Below are 8,704 nucleotides of genomic sequence, written 5' to 3'. Positions count from 1 at the left end.
GTGTATTGTGCAGGAGATATTCCTTACACCCCTCTTAACAATTCCTTACACTATTGAGTTTGGCATCTTACTTTTGGTCAATGTAAGGTTATGACATTCTGGGAATGTTGATTGATTCTTTTTACACAAAGATGGAATCTTTATGACATACCCCTTACGAAGTTATGGTACAGTTTTGACAAATGTTTTTCATGCAAAAATGTGTAAGAGTTATAATTTAACAGTGAAGATCTGTAACCACTTTTCCCTCTTGTGAAGTTTGATTAGATGAGGGAGGGTGCACTAATTAGGGTTATATTTTCGTACATGTGAGAGGTGCAAACATATAGTGAGAGTGTTGAGGCTTGAGAGAAGCCATTGTAGTCTGTCTTTGACAACATTGTAATCCTTATATTTTGTTAATGAGAAGATAATGGTCTTGTTATTATAGAAATGTGGCTTACTATACATTATATTCATGTTGCAGAATTCTTACATTAGAGTTCTATCCTTTAGATCTCTGATTAATCTATTAATGTTGTGGTAGCACTTCAAAATCTTCCATTTAACACTTATTTTATATAAAGATGTTTCTGTCTCTCTATATCAATTGTAGGACAAATTAAATCACTGCAGATCTTTGTATCACATGGATGCAAATTGACAATAGAGGTTAGGGTGAATATGAGTTAAATATAAAAGGCTATCAACTAATTTTTATATGAGGTGATGTATACTTTGGGTGAGGTAAAAATGGAAGAAAATTTAAAGAGGAAAAGTAGATCACATCTATACTTAGGTTGCGAAATAAAAATCCCTTCACTGGTTCAAAAAAATTAGAATACAAGAAAATTATGCTAGCGTCATTAGTGTGTCCTGTCAAATTTCTTCTTGAGGCTAAATTTCACGTGGGTTATAAGCTTGGCGTAAGTATTTATGAGCATAAGGTAGTTAACATGAAGTAAACTATTGTAGTTAATACAAAACCACCCAAAATTTTCAACCTAAATACCGAAATTTTTGGTCCCCTCTACTTTTCAAGGTTTCATAGGTATGTCTATGGCATGAATTGCTTAGACCATTCAATGACATATTTATTTGTGAATGATTATGGTTACTCATGTTTGCACAAGATACATTGCCTATGCCCACCATTGTTTCATCTTAGTTCTCATCTACTAATTTTCATCTTCAAGATTGGACTCTCTTGAGAATAGCATGGAAATTTCCAATCACAGTGATTCCATCATCATGATAGAAACTACCTTTCCTATCAATGCCATGTTTAGTCATTAAATTAACTTATATGATTAAATGTTGAATCAGTTGAAAATAAAAGGTCAATTGTGCATTCAAGATTGAATCTTCAATGTGAATTTTGCATTGAACTCCATTTTCATCTAGCTACAATCCCTTTGAAGACATGTTTATCTCTCACATTTTAATTTACCCACGTCACCACAGAAACTTCAGGAGATACCTTTTTCTTAGAGTGTTATTCCTACATTTTGGAAATATGATTGTTCAAGCTTGATATTTGTAAATAAGATGTTGATATGTTTCCATGACTATGATATTTGTTTCTTGTGGTTTATAGGTATAGATAGATAAACTTAATATGGAGGGACATATTGATAGCATTAGAGTTGAAGACTTTCTCATAAAAGAACTTTGAAGTTACCTACTTTCTGGACTTTGTGGGTCATATTGGTTTTGTTAGCATACTAAATTCAAAAGACAAAGAGTGGTGATCTTACATCATCATAAGGGCAAGCTATCAAGATCAATATGGAAAATAAAGAAATGGCTAATGGCCATGCACTACACACAATTTTTATTCCCAACCCTCTAGCATGTTTAAATGATCATCTCAAAGATTCATGAACGTTTGAATATCAACTTATGAGAGTGCCATTGGAACATATAAAGAAAATGAGGACTGTAAATTGAAATTGAGAAAGGGATGAATGTTGTAATGCCAGTTGTTGCAGAAGTGACATTGAAGAACATGTCAAAATAAGAGGTTGTTCAACACCTGTATTCTCTTGTCTCACAACATCACGGCTTGAAAAGTAAGCTAGATGAGAGCAACAAGAGTGAGCAATTACAACTTCAAAGGTATCGTGACACGCTAGACCATTTGATTGTGCTTTGGGTATAAAATTAGTAGGAATGGAACAACATACAAGTGAATAGGATTCTTGTTGACTATATCATAAGCTTATCCTATTATGACATTGTTATCAAAATTACCGAGAATAGTGGCATACAAAATCTTGTTGATATTAATGTGTTTATGAATGCAAAGAAGGTTGTAGAGTGCTTGCAAAATATGGAATGCGCTCCTACTCTATCTTGGTGTACTGAAAATAAGTCTAAGCTTAAGAAGGTTAAGAGCAAGTTAGGGTTCTAGCTTAAGATGCAAGAGTTTAATGAGCTTGTGCAATTTGACCATCAAATGGATGCAATTGTGTATGCTCTGAAGCATCTTGCACCATGGGGTTCTACCAATGTGAAAGAGCTTCATAATTTAATGGTGACTTTATTTCAAAAGTAATATTAATTGTGCAACATACAAGGTATTATTTAATGCCAAGCAATGGGATGATTTGGTCCATCAATTCAAGGAGGAGTTTCGCAAACTATATAGAATGATTATTGAACCACTTTTAAATATTTGCTTACAAGCTAGGTTATCTGCTCTTAAGACTCAATTTTTCTATAAGGAAAATTATAGAAAATAATACCCACTAGAGATTCTGGACTTTGACTTCAAATTAACATTTCTCAAATGATATATGTTCTAAGCTTGTGTGTTACATTTCAAAAGAACTAATGGATGAAGATAATGCACCTTTGGTTTGACCAAATGGTTGTCTATAGTACTAATGCTTTGGAAGGAATTAAAAATAAGAACAATGGAAAAATGCATGGGAGATGCATTTCAAAACATTTGGCCCAATTTGAAAGTGGCTTGACCAACGTGATTGAGACATATTGACTTCGGAACAACTACACTTATATTGCAAATATGCCATTAGAATATGAATATAACTCTCTCACGGTGTTTTTTAGCCAAGTTTCTTTGAGTTATATAGTGGGTATAAAAAAAAATCCATTGTATGCATTGTTGGCATTCAATTCAATTCAAAATGCACTATGGGTCATTACATCTAGTTTGTAAGCCAGTAAATTGATCAATAAATGGTGTTCAAAGAAAGTGATCAGAAGTTATGATAACACAACACATTGAAATAATAAAAATGCATAATGATAAAAGGTTATCATATCAGCATAATGATAAAAGGTTATAATGATATGATGTGATAGTATTCAATACGACACTCCATGAAGACATACGTGAAATAGGTCTTATCAAGTATTATTATTTATCTTGAGTTTGTGACAAGTTGTTCATAATTAACTTAGCAAGACAGATGACTCACAATAGCTGCAGGAATATTTTCCTCATACTTTACCGGCTTTGTAGTATGTTGACAACGGACCCATGTTCATTAATATGGCAAGTAATTGGTGAAAAGCAATATCGATCAGGCTTATTAAAAAACCAGGGATTTGCTGCAGAGCATAGTGTAAAGGAAGAGTCGTATTGTGCCTTAAAGTTTGAGAAAGAAAAACACTACTTTTCTACCCTGCATGGGTGAGATTATAAAGTTTATGGTGCACCAAAATCATTTTCGCATGTCATAAGGACAGGGTAAAAACTCTACACTATTGAATTGAGATCATGGGACTATATTTTTGAAAAGGTTGACATATTAAAGGAATGAAACTATAAGCCATATTAACAAAATTATTTGATGAATGATCTTTTGAATCTCTAGTATGGTCATTATCGCATGTCATAAGGACAGGGTAAAAACTCTACACTATTGAATTGAGATCATGGGACTAAATTTTTGAAAAGGTTGACATATTAAAGGAATGAAACTATAAGCCATATTAACAAAATTATTTGATGAATGATAAAATACCATTAAGGTCCAAACTTGAGCATGTATGAGAACCACATATTCTATGAAGAGCAAGCAATTATTGTTATAAGCACAAAGTTATATTGTGTAGGTTCGACAAAATGCAAGTCGTAGTTGGGACCCTTAATGATAGAATGATATCGAAGGATAGATAGATGAGTTGCACGAATGTGACAAGGGGCACTATCGCATCGCCGTAGTTTAGAACAGTATATATGACCCCCTCCTACTATTGCATTTTACATCGTCGATTATGCGTAATCACATATTACAAGCATAGATTGCAAATCAATTAAAAAGGGAAAAGGTAATTCTCATATTGCATTTGGTCGTTAAGTGGTTTCAACTTTTGATCACAATATTTCATTATAAATTAAGGGTTGTACATGAACAATGTAGCCAATCATGATCGCTTTAAAACTAGGAAATTTTTCCTATGATAGGGGCATGATCTTAGAATTAAATATATACGTAAAACATACCTAGTGTCAAGTGCATTTATAACATGGGACATTGAAAATTATATTATGTATCTCTACGTGTTGTTGGAATCCACTTTCAAGTGCATTTATAACATGGGACATTGAAAATTATATTATGTATCTCTACGTGTTGTTGGAGTCCGCTTTTTAGTTAGCTCATAATAGTGATCAATGAGATATGAAAGAATTATGCCACAAGGATAGGAAGGATATCATTTAGAGCACATTGAAGAAGAGACATTGAACCTATGCAATATACTATTACGGAGTGGATTAGAGGTGAAACTTATTTTTTTAGGATTTCATGCAAAGTAGGAAACATAGGCTTAAAATAAACCATAATTACAAAAACAACCTCTGAGAATTAAAAAATCAATCATAATGGGTTTGTATTTAGTCAAGCATGACAAAGATACATGTGGTAAACAAAATCAAACCCAAAAATTGATGCCTAGATGCCCCATTCAAAAAGTTTACAAAGATGTTTGGTTATGCATAATGCCTACTCTTATTTAACCAAATCAAGTGAAAGAAGTATAATAGGCTATACCAAGAATTTGACAGGGATATCGTTCCAAGCTGCAAAGATAGGGATTTGCCACTTCCTTCTGAGAAATCATGTAAAATAATGGATTGAGTACAAATACTTTTCTAGACAATATAGTGGTGCTATTGGTCAAAGATTCCCAACTAAAGAGGTTGGTTTCCCAATCTTATGGTTTAAATACACTCATCCAAATGCATATATGCATAGTATTTAAAAGAAACCAAGAAAAGACGAGGAAGATTACATTAAAGCACAGGCCAAGACAACATTCACATAAATACAATTGATCGATCAACATCACTCTCAAGATCAAACTTATATTTCAGGGTTGTGAACTTTTTTATTATCTCAAGATTGATTATATTGAGCAATATCATAGAGGAGTAATTATTACAAGTGTTTTATCTTGTTATAGTGAATTATTTCCATCTTGTTTCCTAATCATTGGTTGTGTTAATCATTGCATATATATGAGAATTATTTCCATCTTGTTTCCTAATCATTGGTTGTGTTAATCACTGCATATATATGTGATCTCAATTGGTGGAAACCAATAAATAGTCAACTTAGCGCCAAAGTGACCCTAGGATGTGACAAAGACACAAAAAAGTTTCTTAAAGTGCAACATATTTCCTACAAGTTTCTACATTGAAATTCATTGTATTTTCTCTTAGTATATTGTAATATATTATCTTGTTATAAAATGACAATCTCAAAATCATGTAAAATTCAATAAGAACATAAAATTTCATGAGGAAGTTGAATGATCCATGTGGGAATATGCATATTCATGGGGAATGTGAAAGGCCACTTCCCTATTTCTATAAATATACCCTCATGCCTCATTTTTTGCAGACTTTTGGCATTAAAATTTTGTAGTATAGTTGTAGAATTTTAGGCTTTGAGAGCTCTTTCTCTTGGTAGCTAATAGTCTAAGTGTCATTCCACTACTGGATCTTGAGGAGCTTGTAGTGCAAGTACTTGAATTTATCAACATTTTAATGAGAAGCTTTTCCATATTTGCATTGATTCCCATGCATTTATTTGTTGCTAGTAATGACTAATTGCTACTCCATGCATGTGTGTCTGTGTTCTTATATATTGGGTATATGTTTATGAACTAATGTGGGGTGTATATCAGATATATTTTCTTTTGAATCTATGCTATCTTATTCCATGCATTTACTAGGAATTAATGGTAAACTAATTTGTAGTTGTCTTCTAGAATTCTCTTTTTTGTTTGTCTTAAGATGGTATTAGATAATTGTTTCTTCTTAAGGCATACATTTCTTAGGATTTTTTTTTGTGTTCTTGTATCTTGTTCTCCAAGCTTGTCATTGGAAGGTTGATTTCATCCTCATATTCTAGGCACTTCACTCTTGTTTTCACACTTTCTACATTTGATAGCCAAGAGTAACACAGTGATGGTGGCATTTGAGCCTATATACCTGATTAGAATCCTATTCAAAATTGTATAGGGTACAGTTGGGACATTACACTAGGGAGATCCATTTTCTATTGGTAAAACATTTAGGCCCATCAAAAAATTTTGGTGCTAGAAGGAGAGCAGATGAGAAGTTGACCCTGTGGAGTCTTGTTTTAAGTCTTTGATCTCTAAATAGCTCCTTCCCAAATCCTTGTTCTGAGATGTTTTTATGAAAATTTAAATATTTTAGTCCCTGGAAAATTATTCAATCTCTTGTAAAAGAATAAATTTGATGGTGAGGATGAAATCTTTGCATTTGAGCGTGTCCTTAGATTTTTTTATATTTTTATATTTAATAATATGCATCATGACAAAGCCCTATGCCAACTTTTCACCTTCTCTTTTCAAGGTCACCTCAAATAATGGTGTAAAACCTTGCAATATGCTTTTATCCATTCTTTTGAATAGTTCATAGATGACTTTATGTCTTCTTTTCAAGAGTCTAGTTGTCATAAATTATTGAAAGAAAATGGTGAACTCATAATAAGACTCGATGAATCAATGGAATATTTTTCCTATAGATTTCACAATATTTTCTATAGAATTAGTGAGAAGGATAAGGATTGGTATCATCTAATGAGATATTCTCCACATCTAGTTGGTCTTTTTAAGAGACAATTTAAATCTAAACCAAACATTGACATTCAAAAATGAGAGGATTCTACTAGTTTTCTCCCTAATTTCACCATGCCAACTTTTTCTTTCACTGTAAGTCGAGGAAGTCTTTAGATATAAAAGGAGCAAATGGATCCTCATAAATTCTCTCATCCTCCTTAGTCTTCATTACCCACTGAAATAGATAGGTTTTGGTGTCAACATGCAAATCTTTGTTTTTGATGAACCACGTAATAAGGAAACTTTTCTTTAAAAGGAGTAGTGTTGTATTGCTTCAAGAGCTGAAATAAACCCTATTGAAGTGGAGCAAGCTCAAACTAAAAATCACATTGGTAAGTCATCCTTTGAATATTGTGTTGATGAAAATTTTATTGATTTATTTAATATTCCATCCTCCCATGATATGTCCTTACCTTCACCTCCCTGCCATGACCAAGGCATTGTGTTCGGTGATATTGGATGTTCAAATGATTCCATGTTGGGTCCCTATAATACTAGTGATTACCCCATTACTATTGTAGTTATACCCGTTATTTATATTGTTGTGCCCCTATTACCCCCATATTGTTATTTCTGTGCCCCATAGAATCCCTCTATTATTATTTTTGTGGCTTTATATTATTATTGTTAGGTCGGCTGGATTATATTGTGACTCCTTAGACTCCTATATATGGAAAGGAGGTTTTGTCATTTGTATCATCCAAGAATTGTTAATTTATGTAATGTAAAGGAGGTTGCCCCCTCGAAGAGGCTGAATTCTAAGGCGTTGATCTATCTTTTCTATCTTTTCTTGAGCTGGTTTCATAACATTTGGTATCAGAGCTTTGGATTCTAGGGTTTTGCTGCTCCAAACAGGTCATCGTGGCATTTTCGCTATAACTTTTTTTCTGTGACGTTTCAGAAGTCGTAAAAAAAACCCATTTGAGAAGAAATCGCTCTGAACCTTGGGTCTGAATTTCAGAGCTTTTTGCACAATATTTACGGAGATATGATCTGAGGAAGTTGGTCTTTTTGCAGACTCCTGAATTACATTAAAAACAGGTGACCTCAGGAAAATCGTCATAACTTTCTCTCTGGGGATCGGATTGAAATTTCGTAAGAAGGTACAGAAAGAGGACGGACTGTAGTTTCTTGTGTGTGTTTTTCAGATTCAAAGGTTGAAACAGTGACGCATGGTACGTCGTACAAGTTCACTCTACCGAACCAGTCTAAAAGCAAGTCACTGTGGGAGATTTCACATAACTCTTCCTTGGAGAATCCAATTTGGCTCAGACTTGTGGCATTGGAAAGAGGACGCAGAAGGCTACTACAGGTAGCAATTTCAGAACTGGATGATTCAAAATTACAGAGATACATCAGATTCAATATCAGGCTTCTATAAAGTGAAAAAAGGTGTGTAGTTTTTTTTTTAAATTTTTGTGTAAGCTTGGTTTAACGAAATTCAAAGGGCATAGTAAAGCATTATTATCGGTAACTGATGCCCCGAGGAAAGAAAATGCAAACACCTAGTAAGGAAACTGAAAGCTCTAGCATGACTCATGAAGAAGAGGAAGAAATGCTACATGATATATCAAAATTACAAGAACAAGTGCAACAAATG

The 8,704-nt window shown here is 33.3% G+C and overlaps 1 pseudogene; it reads left to right on the top strand.

The window, feature by feature from the left end:
* Positions 1 to 1,782: 1,782 nt before the first annotated feature.
* On the top strand, positions 1,783 to 2,980 carry LOC149259382 (protein MAEA homolog pseudogene; annotated as a pseudogene).
* The last annotated feature ends 5,724 nt before the right edge of the window (positions 2,981 to 8,704 follow it).

This window comes from Pinus tabuliformis, chromosome 6 (genome assembly GCF_031772625.1).
Source record: "Pinus tabuliformis cultivar Carrire ecotype Pingquan chromosome 6, CPIR1, whole genome shotgun sequence".
Taxonomy (NCBI): Eukaryota; Viridiplantae; Streptophyta; class Pinopsida; order Pinales; family Pinaceae; genus Pinus; species Pinus tabuliformis.
The sequence above is the reverse complement of the archived record's forward strand: the minus strand, read 5'-3'. Positions and strand labels throughout refer to the sequence as shown.